Raw genomic sequence first — 18,645 nt, forward strand, 5'->3', positions numbered from 1 at the left:
ATCCTCTGGTTGGCGGTACGTCGTCAAATAAAGATAGCCAGGTGTTGCATGTGTCTTATTCCTCAGGTTGGGTTAGGTTACATTAGGTTAGGCGCAGGTGTGCCTGAGACCGCTTGCTGCGAGGCCAATGTGGGCACCTGCCTTAACTGTACATTTAATATGCAGCGCCATTTAGAGGTTGATTTATAAACTCCTTGCGGGTGAAGCAGGGACGTGAAGAGAGGAATGTTGTTGGTGGTAGTGGTGGTTGTGGGGATTGTTGAGGAGATGAGTGTTGGTGGAAAGGGAATTTTTGGTGGTGGTGATGGTGGTAGTGGGTGTCGAGGGATCTTGGGAAGTGGGGAAATACTAGGGAAAGAGAGGTAAGGCTTTCCTGGGGAAACACGTGTTAAGGGTTGTTTTCAACTCCTGGTGAGAGAATCACCAATTTGAAATAAAATAAATATTGCATTTTTATATTTTATTATTGTTGTTGATTTAGATGAGGAAGAACTGGTGCTGCTGACTAATGGAAAGTAAGGAAAATGGTGACTGTTATTGTTTTTAATATAGTTTGCATGTGAGAGAAAAGGTAAATGCCCAGCTCTATATTTTAATAGGTTCGATAGTGCCCGCTAGGCTAAAAGGGGAGTAAATATGTCAAACGGCCTGTTACTTGTCCCCTGCAACCACAAGTAGGTGAGTACACAAGTAACTCCGTGAGATAGCTAGCATAAAGGTGAAAGGGGCATATTAGGCACAAGAGGAAGGAAAAGGGAATAAATAACCGGGAGGAGAGTGGGTGAGAGTGGCAGGAGAAAGGCGCGGGACGGCTGAGAGGAGACACAAACAGTGCAGAGAGGCACTTCCGTTATGGTAATGTTAGGGAGAGTGACGCTAGAGTCCTGATAGGGAAGCCTCGTCTAGCTAGCCGGAAGGTCATTCTTGGAACATTCATCTCTTTTCAGCAATCTTTAAAGAGGCTTCATTATAAGCCTTCATTATCAACAACTTCCAGAATGGATAGATTTCCATCAGAAAAGGAACCATTCATTCCAGCCATGGGGGTTTCCATCACTCCATCGTGTAAAACACCTTCCATCACCCGGACGGGAGGCCGTCCATCACTCCATCTTAGGCACCTTCCATCCCCGTCAGGAGGTTGTCCATCACTGCCTCATCTAAAGGACCTTCTATCAACCAGAAAGGCCCTCCATTACTCCATCAACCAAAAGACTTTCCATCACACAGAGAAGAGGTAATCCACCACTCAGTCATCAAATGGATTTTCCACCACACAATAAAACGGCCTTCAATCCCTCTATCATCCAGTGGACCTTCCATCACCCAACCAGGGGAATCTTCAACACTTCATCTCGCAGTGCCGTAGCCTATTTACCTACCACAAAAAGAAATTACAACATAAATATCACGTTCTTCAGGATACTGTGCTCTCTATTTGCAGAAGAACTTCCACACGAAACACGGATATCTACTTAAATATACTTACCAAATACAGTATCCTTATTCAGTTACCCATTTGGTTTGCTCGACGGACCTATTTAACGCATTTGATCGTGAATTACGCAATTTGATCATTTATTTTTTAATGCTTCCTCTGTGTATCTTCTGTAACCTTAGCATCGTCACACCTGCATGACACCCGGGTCTTCCCAGTTATGATAACAAACCTGTAACACTCTCGGGTATTCTCACGAATGACACGACACACTTGTAACACAATCATGTCTTTCCAGGAACGATATGGAGCACCTTTAACACACTCATGTCTTTCCAGGAATGACACGCCACATTTAACTCGTACAAGGCTTCCAAGATATTAATAATGCTGGTAGAATTACCGACAATGTTAGGTAAAAAGGACACGTGCATAAATAATGAGACATACTATTGTGGAACGTTTCGCTCCTGGAGAACGAAACGTTGCAGCAATAAAATGCCGCATTAGTTTCATGTGTCCTTTTGTCTAACTTCCCAGATATTCCTCGAAACACCTGCCTCGTCATCTCTACCGTCAGCTTATTATTAAGCCACCACTGCAGCTCTCACATCTGACACCACCACCACCAACACCATCACCACCACCAACACCACCACCAACACCACCACCAACACCACCACCAACACAACCACCAACACAACCACCAACACAACCACCAACACAACCACCAACACAACCACCACAACCACCACCACCACCACTACCACTCTTTGATAAACCTCCAACATTCATGTTGGACACAGCAAACCCTTCATTATTCAAGTTATCGGAGCAGTGACTAAGGTCAACATTAGCAACTAATTGTCCTGTACCTGGCGATAAACTTGCAACTCTTGTGCCGGACACACGAACACTGAAGTATCATCGTCATCACGTTCTACAACAATGGTTTATTGTTATGGTGGACACGGCGGGTATCTTGTTCAGGTGTTCGCCATCGTCTTTCACCACTTGTGTCACATGTACTTGATTATATAGTTTATCCTCTCTTTAGTGCCGTCATCATTTAGTTTTTTTTGTTATCCTGACAGCTGTTATCATCAACCTTTCTTTCTCTGTTGAATGAATTATATATATGTGTATATATGTACCTAGCTATGCTGGGTGGGTGATTCTTGTAGGATTTGGTGGTCCTGTGAGTTAGAGCGTCATGTGATTTTTCGCTCACCATGAGGTGGACCAATACGACATGGGTTCGAGTCCTCGGCTAGTAGCAGTGTTGTTATTGATTAAATACCACTCGTTTGTGGTTACAGTAATATATATATATATATATATATATATATATATATATATATATATATATATATATATATATATATATATATATATATATATATATGTCGTGCCGAATATGTAAAACTGGATAATTAGCAAGAACTCATTTAAAATTAAGTCCTTTCAAAGGTTTTCTCTTATAAATTTAAAGATATATTTTTTCATTAATGTTAATGTAAAAAATTTTAATTTTGCACCAAAAGAATCTTAGAAAACTTACCTAACCTTATTTTAACAAGAGCAATTTATTTTAGCCTAACCCAACTAAATATATTTTAGATTTGTTTACAATAATTTAATACCAAACAAACACAGTGAAATGTATTTTTTTCGTTAGCTTCAGAATGATTTCGGCGAAATTATTGCATACACAAATTTTCGGTTGTCGTATATGACAAGATGAGCGTTGCTATTTAAGCCAAGATCGCAAGTTCTGCCTATTCGACACGACATATATATATATATATATATATATATATATATATATATATATATATATATATATATATATATATATATATATATATATATATATATATATAACCAAATTGTGAATATTTCGGTGTCTACCTCTAATCCGCCTCAGAACCTTCTCATAAAACCTAAGGTTTTATTCTTCCCTTTGCATTATACAATTTCTACATTCCCCAGTCTCATCACTGTAGTATCACAATACTCTGGCTATGTTTAATCTCATTTTTAAACATATTCACTTATTCTAGTCTTTCCTTGCTGCAACATTCGATGAATATGATTCAAACTTGTACAACAGCGTCGGTTTCCCTCTGCTCTATGAATTCCCCTTTTTGCATCCATGACAGTTTGCTTTCTACAGACTCTTCACCAAACTGCAACTTTTGTATCTCGTTTCTATTTTACGAATAATCTCATCCTTCATAAACCTATATAGTCATATTTTAACATACATCTAAATACATTCAATTCCTCTGTACTCTCTTAATCTGATATCCAATTTTCCATTCTCAACATTCATCACCTTGCTCTTTTCTGCATCCACTTTTCATATTTCCTATTTGACACACCTTTCCAAACTCCTCTACCAGCTTCTGAAGCTTCTCTTCTCAATATCCCATTACGTCATCTGCAAATGAACAAGTGGGAGAACTCCATTTACATCAAACAACTAGTCATCTTGAAGGAGGTGAGACGAAGTTAAACGCCCCTTGCTTCTGTTCTATTCTTTGTACATGTCTTCTGTAATGACTATATTGGCGTTGTTCCAAGCCACGATGTGGGCGTGTCTGTCGCAGACAGTAACACATTTAAGTATTGTGTGCACCAAGCATACCAGTGCTCTTGTATAAATGTCCCGTGATGTTTCATTTACATTAAGTTTGTTGCGTCTCCTACAAGGAATAACGTAGCTGACTTTTCTGACAACTTTATCTCTGCGAGTGGCTGCTCCTTTAATGCCTCTCAGTGTTTCAGTTGTCTGATAAAAGATCCGAATGTTTCTAGCCATTAGAGTTTGGGAGTTTGGGGGGGGGGGATGTGGCGATGTTACCTACTGAAAGCTTCGACACCATAGAACAGAACACTGGAAGGAGCATAATTAGTTAATATGACGCAACAAGGTGTAATTTATCATGTAATTTACGTGCTTAATCTTTCTTCATTAATTGCGATTCCTCCTTCCTCTTCTCTGCCCGCGGCCACAAGATATATTATAAACTCATGTTTTGGAGTTCCTACTAATGATTTAGTGCAACCCTTCTATAATAAAAGGTCATCCTTAGGTGGTAATCTTGCTGACACCTAAGACCACCCTTAGGTGCTGCTTTTATTGACACACAAGACCAATAATACGAGAAAACACATCCTCTTCTTTCCTGAATATTTAAACTTGAGTATTTTTGACGTTGAAAAAAGTCACAATCATTGCTATTCACAATCATTGCTATTCACAATCATTGCTACAATCGTAGTAATCACTGTCATGCCACTCACTGTCAACACCACTACCATCCACTACCCGTATCCCCACTTGTTACCATCAGTTTTATCCAGCATCTCCTTAATCCCTTATAACTCTGCGACAATACGCGATTCAACACCTGAAAAATAAATTCCGCCTCTTGAAACATCCAAGAAAACATGGCCCGTTCAGCCCCCCTTCCCTCACTTTCAACCAGCGCAAACTTCCCACAAAAACCGGTGATCTGGGCGAGGTATATAAACCCGGACACTTTACAAGAGGCCGAGGTTGAAACCTGGTGCTTAAGTCCCTCATATACAAATACTTGATTACACACGCTACAAGGAGAGGCAGGGACTCCATCCGCCTCAAACTAGCAGAGAGAAGTTGCTCCTCAAGACTACATCGAGAAATACGGGCCTAATATTTTGCTTAATGACTCGAGGGAGAGCCAATCGACTAATTAAGAGTACAAAACACCTCTTTGTTGAGCGGGTTAACATCCAAACGCTCAAGAATCTACACGAATTGACCATGACTTGGAATGCCAATGCGTTACCCAGTAAATAAAAAGCACTTACTACATCTGGCTATCTTGTGGGAATCACGGGCATCAGGCTCTTGTACGCAGAGATACGAGCCGAGTTTAGCTGAGGGTGGAATCGCAAGCACGGTGTATAAAACTAGCACAGCGTATGTATGCCTTCACATTACCGTCACCGCAGACAGCATCAGATTAGCCCTGATGTATACACTACAGTCCAGCCATAGCGCAAGCATCACGGCACGCACACACACACACGCACACACGCACGCACACACACACACACACACACACACACACGCACACACACACACGCGCACACACACACACGCGCACACACACACACGCGCACACACACACACACACACACACACACACACACACACACACACACACACACACACACACACACACACACACACACAGGAAAGACAGAGGGAGGAGAGGGGGAGGAGGAGTTGCACTGCTCATTAAAAACCAGTGGGGTTTTGAGAAAATGGAAGGAATGGATGGCATGGGCGAAAGGGACTACTTAGTAGGAACAATCCAGTCTGAGGGACATAAGGTGATAATTGCAGTAATGTACAACCCACCACAGAACTGCAGGAGGCCAAGAGAAGAATACGATGAGAGCAACAGAGCAATGATCGACACACTAGCCGAGGTGGCCAGGAGAGCACACATGGGGGGAGCAAAGTTACTAGTTATGGGTGATTTCAATCACAAGGAGATTGACTGGGAAAACCTGGAGCCCCATGGGGGTCCTGAAACATGGAGAGCCAAGATGATGGATGTGGTACTGGAAAACCTCATGCATCAACATGTTAGAGACACTACCAGAGAGAGAGGAGAGGATGAACCAGCAAGGTTGGACCTTGTATTCACCATGAGTAGTTCGGACATCGAGGGTATCATGTATGAAAGGCCCCTGGGAGCTAGTGATCATGTGGTTCTGTGCTTCGACTACATAGTTGAGCTCCAAGTGGAGAGAGTAGCAGGAATAGGCTGGGAAAAACCAAACTACAAAAGGGGGAACTACTCAGGCATGAGGAACTTCCTTCAAGACATTCAATGGGAGAGGGAACTGACAGGAAAACCAGTACAAGAAATGATGGACTATGTAGCAACAAAATGCAAGGAGGCAGGGGAGACATGATAACGACATATAAAATACTGCGCGGAATAGACGAGGTGGACAAAGACGGGATGTTCCAGAGATGGGACACAGACACAAGAGGTCACAATTGGAAGTTGAAGACTCAGATGAATCAAAGGGATGTTAGGAAGTATTTCTTCAGTCATAGAGTAGTCAGGCCATGGAATAGACTAGAAAGTGATGTAGTGGAGGCAGGAACCATACATAGTTTTAAGGCGAGGTATGATAGAGCTCATGGGGCAGGGAGAGAGAGGACCTAGTAGCAATCAGCGAAGAGGCGGGGCCAGGAGCTGTGACTCGACCCCTGCAACCACAAATAGGTGAGTACACACACACACACACACACACACACACACACACACACACACACACACACACACACCTAGTATTTACAAGAACAGATTATTATTATAATCAAGGGGGAAGCGCTAAGCCCGTAGGATTATACAGCGCCTGTGGGGGGGGGGGATGGAAGGTATTCAGGGTTAATTCAGGGAACTGGAGCACAGATCCAGTTCCCTAGATCAAGAGCCCCTCACCAGCATCAAGGAACCTTCCTTGAGGGGGACAAATATTCAACCTAAAAACCAACTTAATTCACTAAGAAAACCTGATCCTGTTCAAGAGGAAATACGCGCTGTTAAATAAAACTTGGCTAATGAAAAAAAACTGGAACGATTGCGCAAAGATATTTGGTACAAAATGCAAAAACGTTTAAGCGATTATTTTACAAGCACACAAATAAGTTTGTCGACAATAATAGTATTTTAGAAAAAAAATTTTTTTTTTATTGCTGTACAAGGGTCATATTTGTACAAAGAGTTCTTGAATAAATATGAAAATAAAAATTAGTTTATTCCGATAAAAAAAAGAATATAAGAAAAAATAATAAGAAATGGTTTAATGGAATTTTTGAAGAGCTATGAAAAAGTCAAGAAGGACTTTTAAATGTTATTGGAAACGTATCAATCGAGAAACTTACCAGAGATTAAAAAAAAAAATGCCAGAAATTAATAAAGAAGTGTAAGAACAGAGGAAGAGATAACAAAATATTAAAAGAAACAGCCAACAGTAAGGAAGCACCAAATTTTATGTAAATTAAATTGTTAAAAAAATTACAAACAATAAAAAACAAGTCTAGGAAATGTGTCAAGCTGATAAAAAATATTAGTTATGACCAATAACAGGGGGGGGGGGAAATGGATAACCATAAATATATTGCTAAGTAAACATGAATAAATAAAGATAACTTTCTAAAAACTTTTTAAAAACTGTAGTGTAAAGCACCCTTCTGGCAAGACAGTGATGGAGTGAATGATGGTGAAAGTTTTTCTTTTTCGGGCCACCCTGCCTTGGTGGGAATCGGCCAGTGTGATAATAAATATATAACTTTTTAGTTCCCTACAACATGAGCAACAAAATGGCATAATTAAAAATCGACAAAAGGAAAACCAGAACCAAAGGGATACAACAAAAATCTCCTCCACAGATGACACACCAACACAATAAATTAGAAGAGGAAAATATCGAGTACTACAACCTCTGGAAATTTAAAAAAAAAATTCATAAGAAAAAACATCTTGTTGAAGAAAAGATTTTTGAGTAAAGTTTGTTGAGGTTGTAGACGAGAGAGAGACTCCTTCACCCGCTGCATAATGGCTATGGAAATATGGTGATGCAACACAGCCATAATCATTTACATTATCCAGCCAATTATCACCACCTGCCTGTGTGATGCCAGATAAAACGAAAGTTGCAGGAGATTTGATCTTCAGTTATATTTACCACTTAAAGGTCTGTCGTCTGGGATAACCTAGCACAATTTTCCAGTTGTTAACTTCGTCTGTTAGTCTCAAAATAATTCAGTTGTTCTACACTAGGCGAAGTACCGTTATGTGATCATTTACAACCCACTGCTGAGAAGACTGACAGACATCAGACAGAAGCCATACGGCATAACGGAGGAAAACGACAGACAGCAGACATACCATGTGAAGAGGATCCTAGAAGAGGGTCGAAATAGTATACAGATCAACCAACTTCCTGTATTTCAGTCTATATGTGGGGTATTATTGAGCATTGTTAAGTGCTCATTACATTTTAGTTATTCATGCCATAATATGACTGAATATAAATTGACAGATAATAACTCACAAGTGCAATATGTCAGCAGTGACGATGAGTCATGTTAGCAGTGACTATTAGTCATGTCAGCAGTGACGATGAGTCATGTCAGCAGTGACGATGAGTCATGTTAGCAGTGACTATTAGTCATGTCAGCAGTGACGATGAGTCATGTCAGCAGTGACGATGAGTCATGTTAGCAGTAACTATTAGTCATGTCAGCAGTGACTTAGTCATGTCAGCAGTAACTATTAGTCATGTCAGCAGTGAGTGCATGTAAATACCTACGTCGTGGATACTAATTTTAGGCCTCATTAACTTCCCGAAATCCGCTCCAACCTCTTTAGATTCTAACTTTAAAATATCTTAGAGAACTTGCTTAGCATCATTCAGCTCTCTAAGCTATGTTATACAATTCGTAAATCGAAATTATACCTTTTAATAAAAAAAATTGTTGTGGATTATATTTAGCAGTCAATTTTTTTTTCCAATAACTGCTAGTTGGCTGATAAAAAAAATCAAAACCGGTTAAGGAAGATCTTTCTCTTTTCGAATTCTTGGCATCGGTGGGGTCAAAGATTGACGAATTTTCCGAAACATAGACTTGGAAAAAGAGGCAGGATAATACGAAGAACATTCACCAAACTCAACATTATGCTCATCAATGCCTTATTATGTCTGATAATCATCTGTCTTTAAACGTGGAAAAGAAACATATATCGCCTTCAAACGTGGCAACATGAAAAATTGATACAGACGCCACATAAGATTTTTTGAAAACTGATAGATCGCAGTAGAATAATCGATAATTTTAATAATTATATAATTATTTAGCTAACACGAGATAACCGTTGTAACCACGTGTGTAATCAAGAAAACGCATCTGTAATAATAATTAGTAACATTAAATGACAGTAATAAAATATGATACTCATAATAAGATAATTATAATGATTAAAATAACATTGGAATACAGATACACTTTATCGTACTTAAAATTATACAATAAACGACGATAAATGATCTGAAATCAAGAGTGATCTACGATCCTCGTGAAGGTATCGTCACCATCACACTCACGGCTGCCCAACTCGTCCTTAAAATACATTATTTAATAACGGGTGTACGTGAGTTCTTCAGTAAATAACTTGCTCTGTACACAATAGCATTTTGTTTCTTTTAATGCTATCTCAAGTTTACGTTAACCTGATATTAGTTCACCTAAATTGACGTGTATTTAACCTCCAATATTTTGTTTAATAATACAACGGCAGGATAACCCGAATAAGAAGAATCGCTTTCATCATTATTCACTCCATCACTGTCCTGCCAGAGGCGCACCGACGCTACAGTTCTTCAAACACCTGCAGCATATCTCCACCCCTCCAGGACTCAAGTCCGGCTAAACCCCAGTAATAATGCTAAAAAATATATAAATTGGAGAACAAAATGTCCCAGAGTCTGGGAGAAGAGAAGGGACACAGCTTAATCAATTGTATTAAACTTCTCTAACTGGCTAATATATATAAATTTTCCTCTATAAAAAGCAAATATAATAACGAAATAAAAATATCTTCAACCACCAATAATATCCTTTTTAAGCTCTAATATATATCTGGTGGTAAAAAGGGCAGGTGTCATGAAGTTATTACAGAAGTCTTTACAAGTGTTGTGCATTGTGTTGGTGAAGGCTATCGCAGGCTGCGGCTATCAACAGCCTGGTTGATCAGGGAGTCGCTATTAAAAAAAAAGGGGGGGGGTTTGGCTACAGACAAGACTAGAGGAAAAATCTGTCAAGAAATAATGATACGATCATGGGGAAAATGCCAAATATGAAAATTTAAATGAATAGCAACAGTAGCAACAGCAGCAGCAAGCAGCAGTAGCAGAAGCAGGCAGCAGCAACAGCAACTACAGCAACAACAGCAATTGCAGCAACAGCAACAACAGCAGCAACAGGAGGAGGAGGAGGAGGAGGCATGTAGCCCTCCCACCCCGAGAACTACCGGCAACCGTAACGACGTCGTTAAGTCGTTACATGCATATTACGCACAAGCCAACCACACCTGCACTGCCTTTCTCTAACATTACCCACCTGGTATTTGGCTTCACATTAGCTATAGATAATGTTAGCTATTTTAATTACTAAATAATTTACAACACTGATATATATAAAACGAATAATAAACTTTACCGGGTAAATTCACCTGTTACGAGCAAGCAACCATCCAAGGAGGTGCTATCAGTCGCCTTGTGAGTGAAACGGAAGTCTGTTAAACGTTTTGTACTCTACCACAAATTGCTGATCTCCTTATTGCATGCAGTAACACACTTGTCTTAATCTTAATGTATCTTCTTAAATTTTCACTCCAGCGATATTTTCTTGCTACTGTAGGAGGGCTGGTCTGAGACCTGGCTGCGGGAGAGGGGAAGGACGGGTGTTGATTACCCTGACCATTAACGGCGACATACTTACTACTATTAATAATTAGTTATGTCTTAAATGTGAAATGATGTCAACAGCTTCCAGCAATGTTTGATCCTTTATTTGTAGTCTGACCTGTCACGTGAAAAATAGTGACCTATCTGTGACGGGTGAAAATAGTGACCTTTGAGTCTGTGACAGTAACATAATGACCTTTATCTTGTTAGAGACCGAGGGCTCACTGGTGCTCAGGTCTTGTCTTTAGGTGCGAGTGTTCAGTCTTCCCTTGTCAAACTTTGAAATCGTGGACTTTCAATGAATAATAAAAAATAAACGAAAAAAAATAAAAAAAAATAAAGAAAACAGAAACGAATAAAAAAAAAAGAAATCAGGTAGGTGACAAAACCCAGACATCTGTACGTAGTGACGTGCAAACTAGTGGATAACCCGACTCTCTCTCAGCTATGAAAACACTGAGTAGTAATCTAGTGAACAACACAAGACGCCAGTGACCTGGATGCCACCATGGTGAGAGAGACAAACCAAGTCAGTTCTCATAAATCAACATGAGCAAAATGGAATGACAGGACGTTCACCACAAACAAGGTAGGGAGACGGTCTGGTAGACAGACGGACGGACGGACGACTGGTGAGTCAGTACGTCGTATTGCCAACAAATGTAAAAAGTAACAACGTGGTTTTCTTTATTGACGAGTAAGACACACGTGTAACATTTGGGTATCTTTATTCATGAGTAAGATTCATGTGTAACACTTGCTTATCTTTTTGATGAATAAGACACAAGTTCAATAAATGGGTATCTTTATTGATGAATAAAACACACGCAACACTTGGCTATCTTCACTGCCGAAACGCTTCGCCTACACAGCAGGCTTCAAACACAGAGGCGATTTTAACAGTGGAAACAGAGGTAAAAATGGCGAGTAACTTCGCAGAATTTGCTTTGATTGGGGGAATTTCTCTCTCCGTTAGAATTTCATCAAATCATGACTGATAATACTCTGAGCGAAACGTCGTCCCGATGAAAGCTTGTTTTACAACACTTCTTTTCCTCCTCAGAATTCAGACGGGCGTTCGGAGGAACGAACAGAAGAAACAGGAAAATATACGAAAGGGCATACGAATGAATAAATACACGCTGGTACACGAACGGATGCTGAAAATGAATGACTACGAATCAAAGACGAATACAAACGCATGGGAGGGCAGACGAAATTAAAAAAAAAATTGCATACAGCTTAAAAAAAAAACAGCTGTACGCACTGCCAGCTGAACGTGAGACAGAGTCAGAGCTTATGGATACCTGAACGAACGAAAGGAAGAAACTGAGGACACCTGAACGAACCTACGAACAGCCGAACGAATTTCTTTTATAAGACACTAATATACTAACACGACATGAACGTCCTCAGTGCCTAAGGGAAAACAAAATGCAATTATCAATCACTTGTTTTTAGTTTATTATATCGTCAAGAGAGCTTCGGATAATACGTTTTTTTTTATCAGCAGGTGGATCAGTGGCTTCATTATGCAGTACTCGTTTATCCTGTCATTACGGAGACAATCAATAACTAAATTACCGTTCATCTGAAATTTATCATAGACAATTAAATTCCCCTAAATAATTATTAAATTTAAGTAGCTGGGTAGTAGGTGGGGTTCAGTTTTCAGGCTTCCCTGTCATGAAGCTTCAGATTCCCCTGTCATGAAGCTTCAGATTCCCCTGTCATGAAGCTTCAGATTCCCCTGTCATGAAGCTTCAGATTCCCCTGTCATGAAGCTTCAGATTCCCCTGTCATGAAGCTTCAGATCCCCTGTCATGAAGCTTCAGATTCCCCTGTCATGAAGCTTCAGATTCCGTCATGAAGCTTCAGATTCCCCTGCCATGAAGCTTCAGATTCCCCTGCCATGAAGCTTCAGATTCCCCTGTTATGAAGCTTCAGATTCCGTCATGAAGCTTCAGATTCCCCTGCCATGAAGCTTCAGATTCCCCTGCCATGAAGCTTCAGACTTCCCTGCCATAACACTTCCCTGCCATGACACTTCAGACTTTTCTGTTATACATTTCCTTTCCATGATGTTCCAGGCTCCCCAACCATGATACTTATACTTCGCCTGTGTTCTTCTCACACTTGCTCTTCTGCTTTCTAATCCAGTCTTCCACAGTCATTCCTTGCTCCCATGTTTTCCAGTCTAATCTTCTATGCAAGTTCCTGGCATTCCTGATTAATTTTCTCAATTTTCTCTCATTCATGTTACATACAGCTCTCATGGCTTTTTTTTTTCACTTTTTCGCCTTGGCTTCTCTACACTTATCCTAAAGACTACGTCCATGGGCCAGAGCAGATTTTGATACCACCAGAGGAGAGGAAACCCTTCTGGTGCCAGTTTGATTGTAGGATCCACGTGTATTAAGGCATGATAGTCTTTCCCAACCTATGAGCTATGTCGCTAATTCGATATGGTGGCACAGTCTGTGGTTTCTCTTGCCTTGGCTGGAAAATGGTTATAAAGGTGCTCTGAATAGCTATGTAAACATACCTAAATATGTGAGCCGGGTATGTAAATATATGAGCTAGGAAAGTAAATATGCAAGTCTGGAAAGCAAATAGGAAAAAATGAAATGTAAATATGCCAGTCTGAAACGTAAATACTTGACAGTGGATTGTAAATATGTGAGCATGTAACGTATATATGTGAGCATGGAGCATGAATATATGCGGGAATGCAACAGTATGAAAGTTGTGAAAAAGAGTGACCACTTAATGTGAACCTTAAATGGGCTTAGCAGGGCCAACACGAGCACAGAACGGGTCTGCCTGAACTTGGCTCAGCCTGAAGCGAACAGAAAAAGAACAAGCTTCCATGGAGCTAAAATCGGTCTTCAAAATGCAGCGAGACGATCCTTAGCCAACTATGGAGGGAGTTACCGGCGCTCGAAGTGTCTCGAGGCGTCCGCCAGTGATACGGTAATGGAACTAGGATCGTGACTGCGGGCTACTGAAGTTACCCGTGCAATACATCTCTTCCTAGTCTGTCATTGGAGGCCGTATATGGCTGAGTCGGCCGGCGGCGGTGGGCAGTAGCCGACCGCAGCACTAGCCGCACGGCGCTACTACCACAAGCGCTAGACGCACGCAAGTACTATACTCGCTTAACCACTCCTGTTCGTCCACGCGTGCATCTTCCACACATCCCTTTCTCCACCTCCTCCTCCTCTTCCTCTCTCTCTTCCTGCTCATCGCCTCTCTCCCTCAAAGTAGGACGGAGCGACTACGTAGTAGGAAGATTTAATGAATGAGTGAGGGAACAATGGAAACTCATGATGAGTGAAAATATATGGAGACTAAATGTAATGCTGAATGGAAGAGAATGATCACTAAGAGGAAAAGAGGAAAGGCATAGCACTGAGTCAGTCTAGCCAGAAGTGTAGACAGAGGTAAAAGCAAACACCGAGACGAAGACTTCAGCAAGTGACCGAACGACAACTCCAGCTAGCTTCTGAGACGACGACTCCAGCAAGCTACGGAATAACTCCAGCCAGTGACTAACACAACGACTCCAGCCAGTGACTGAGACGACAACACTAGCAAGCTACTGAGAGAACAACTCTAGCAAGCTACTGAGACAAGATTCCGGCCAACTATTGACATGGTAACAACAGGCATTACTGAACCAACACTGTGAAAGTGACAAAATTACGAAACGTTCAGTTATCGGGAGAAGAAACGTCCAAGTATTCTGAAGAAGAAGTCCCCATTATAACTAACAAAGTCTCCACCAGTAGCCACCCAGGAAGAGAATGAAGATAACATAAGAAGAAACACTGCAGCAGGCCTACTGGCCCATACTAGACAAGTCGCAGTGCATGCATGGAAAAATCAAGAAAGGTTGAAGTGAGAAATAAAACAGAATGGGAAAGAATAAAAAAAAGGGGGGGAGGCGAAGGAAGATACGAAGAGGAAGAAGAAAGAACAAAAGGACACAGTAAGGAGGCAAAAAACTGAGAGGAGGAAGATGGCAGAGTGATAAACAGTGGAGAATGACAGAAAGAAGAGGATAAGCCAAGATGCTGGCAGGACCGAACATAAAGGTGAAGAGATAAGGAAAAATCATGATAATAAATCACATTTATCTACGACAATCTGTTCTTTATTTATAAGCTCATCCGTCTGTGTTACAGTGTAATGGTGGACAATGTGATAAAATATAGTACGAATATAGTGTAATTACAAGGCAACGAATAGACGAGCAGGGAATATTCCTCCAGCAGGGAATATTCCTCTAGCAGGGAATATTCCTCCAGCAGGGAATATTCCTCCAGCAGGGAATATTCCTCCAGCAGGGAATATTCCTCCAGCAGGGAATATTCCTCCAGCAGGGAATATTCCTCTAGCAGGGAATATTCCTCCAGCAAGGAATATTCCTCTAGCAGGGAATATTCCTCCAGCAGGGAATATTCCTCCAGCAGGGAATATTCCTCTAGCAGGGAATATTCCTCCAGCAGGGAATATTCCTCCAGCAGGGAATATTCCTCCAGCAGGGAATATTCCTCTAGCAGGGAATATTCCTCCAGCAGGGAATATTCCTCTAGCAGGGAATATTCCTCTAGCAGGGAATATTCATCTAGCAGGGAATATTCATCTAGCAGGGAATATTCCTCCAGCAGGGAATATTCCTCCAGCAGGGAATATTCCTCCAGCAGGGAATATTCCTCCAGCAGGGAATATTCCTCCAGCAGGGAATATTCCTCTAGCAGGGAATATTCCTCCAGCAGGGAATATTCCTCCAGCAGAGAATATTCCTCCAGCAGAAAATATTCCTCCAGCAGGGAATATTCCTCCAGCATGGAATATTCCTCCAGCAGGGAATATTCCTCCAGCAGGGAATATTCCTCTAGCAGGGAATATTCCTCTAGCCGGGAATATTCCTCCAGCAGGGAATATTCCTCCAGCAGGGAATATTCCTCCAGCATGGAATATTCCTCCAGCAGAGATGATTCCTCCAGCAGGGAATATTCCTCCAGCAGGGAATATTCCTCCAGCAGGGAATATTCCTCCAGCAGGGAATATTCCTCCAGCAGGGAATATTCCTCCAGCAGGGAATATTCCTCTAGCAGGGAATATTCCTCCAGCAGGGAATATTCCTCCAGCAGGGAATATTCCTCCAGCAGGGAATATTCCTCTAGCAGGGAATATTCCTCTAGCCGGGAATATTCCTCCAGCAGGGAATATTCCTCCAGCAGGGAATATTCCTCCAGCATGGAATATTCCTCCAGCAGAGATGATTCCTCCAGCAGGGAATATTCCTCCAGCAGGGAATATTCCTCCAGCAGGGAATATTCCTCCAGCAGGGAATATTCCTCCAGCAGGGAATATTCCTCCAGCAGGGAATATTCCTCTAGCAGGGAATATTCCTCCAGCAGGGAATATTCCTCCAGCAGGGAATATTCCTCTAGCAGGGAATATTCCTCCAGCAGGGAATATTCCTCCAGCAGAGAATATTCCTCCAGCAGAGAATATACCGAGGAACATTTCGTCAGTAGGAAATATTTTCACTAGCTGGAATATTTTCTGCCGTTATCACCTCTGAACTGACTATCAGCACTAACAGCCTGAAAGATCACACACTGACACAACTAATGACTGTTCAACTTCCCGGAAAACCATGAAGAACTCATCGTAAAATCATTAATTATTGATTATGTCAGTTGAAAATGACATCAAGAAATAAAATATAGTTACTGTGTGTGTGTGTGTGTGTGTGTGTGTGTGTGTGTGTGTGTGTGTGTGTGTGTGTGTGTGTGTGTGTGTGTGTGTGTGTGTGTGTGTGTGTAAAGTAACCATCACAGGGAATTCCAGGAAGGATTACAAGTGTCAAGTCACTCACGAGCCTTTAGAACTCAACTCTCCATTCACACTCCAACAGCTCTCTACTTTTTTCTCTCTCTCTCTCTCTCTCTCTCTCTCTCTCTCTCTCTCTCTCTCTCTCTCTCTCTCTCTCTCTCCCCCCCATTTTTCCCTCTCTTCATTCTTCCCTCCCTTCATTCTTCCCCTCCTCCTTTGTTCCCCTCCTCCTTTCTTCCTTTCCTCCTTTCTTCCCTTCCTCCTTTCTTCCCTTCCTCCTTTCTTCCCTTCCTCCCTTCCTTCTTTCCTCGACACCTGAGCAAAAAAAATTCCCACCCCTACAGTATCATAACCCTTAACACCATTAACATTAAAAATACAATAAAAATCAGAGCAAAATCATTAAACTGAAAAACACAAACACGAGCTAAACATCATATCTGTCAAGACATTAACACAAGTATCAACCTAATTTCAATACGGAGAATACCCATGACAATACTCGTCCAGTTTACATCTCAGCACCGTCATCCAAACCAATTATCCTTCCACAGTTAGATCCATACTGTCCCGAGCACCAGTATATGAATACCGAGAGTATGTACCTCCATGTATATACGCTGAAAGTTTAATTAACTATATTTTAGGAGTCAGAATATCCTTGAATGGTGGTATATACGTTCCGGTCAGACTACACAGTTAGTTATCTTTTAAAGCGCCTCTGTTGAGAGGGTTTTTTTTTAAATGAGATTGGAAAAAAAGGGCTTTAAAAAACCCAACAGTACTTGAAAAGGCCTTCAAAGCTGTGCCTTTCAATTATATTAACTAAAAAAAACGCATATATGTAACAGCTTTATAAAAAATGAAAGCTTATTGTATATGCATTTATGAATTACTTGATTTTTTTTTTAGAAAAAGTCTCGTCTTTTAAAGAGTTTTCTCTCTCTGTGTTGCAGTTGATGTTTACGATGTTGTAGATTAGAAAGTTATGTTAGGAGGATCTGTTAGGAGGATCTGTTAGGAGGATCTGTTAGGAGGATCTGTTAGGAGGATCTGTTAGGAGGATCTGTTAGGAGGATCTGTTAGGAAGATCTGTTAGGAAGATCTGTTAGGAGGATCTGTTAGGAGGATCTGTTAGGAGGATCTGTTAGGAGGATCTGTTAGGAGGATCTGTTAGGAGGATCTGTTAGGAGGATCTGTTAGGAGGATCTGTTAGGAGGATCTGTTAGGAGGATCTGTTAGGAGGATCTGTTAGGAGGATCTGTTAGGAGGATCTGTTAGGAGGATCTGTTAGGAAGATCTGTTAGGAGGATCTGTTAGGAGGATCTGTTAGGAGAATCTGTTAGGAGAATCTGTTAGGAGGATCTGTTAGGAGGATCTGTTAGAAAGATCTGTTAGGAGGATCTGTTAGGAACATCTGTTAGGAACATCTGTTAGGAACATCTGTTAGGAACATCTGTTAGGAACATCTGTTAGGAACATCTGTTAGGAACATCTGTTAGGAACATCTGTTAGGAACATCTGTTAGGAACATCTGTTAGGAACATCTGTTAGGAACATCTGTTAGGAACATCTGTTAGGAACATCTGTTAGGAACATCTGTTAGGAACATCTGTTAGGAACATCTGTTAGGAACATCTGTTAGGAACATCTGTTAGGAACATCTGTTAGGAACATCTGTTAGGAACATCTGTTAGGAACATCTGTTAGGAACATCTGTTAGGAACATCTGTTAGGAACATCTGTTAGGAACATCTGTTAGGAACATCTGTTAGGAACATCTGTTAGGAACATCTGTTAGGAACATCTGTTAG

General features: G+C 41.0%; 1 protein-coding gene across 1 annotated transcript in view; it reads right to left on the bottom strand.

Moving 5' to 3' along the window:
- LOC138853074 (uncharacterized) overlaps positions 1-18,645 on the bottom strand; it is an 838,210-nt gene that overhangs the window by 425,053 nt on the left and 394,512 nt on the right. The gene's annotated exons all lie outside the window — the stretch shown is intronic.

Source organism: Cherax quadricarinatus, chromosome 22 (genome assembly GCF_038502225.1).
Source record: "Cherax quadricarinatus isolate ZL_2023a chromosome 22, ASM3850222v1, whole genome shotgun sequence".
NCBI classification, from domain to species: Eukaryota; Metazoa; Arthropoda; class Malacostraca; order Decapoda; family Parastacidae; genus Cherax; species Cherax quadricarinatus.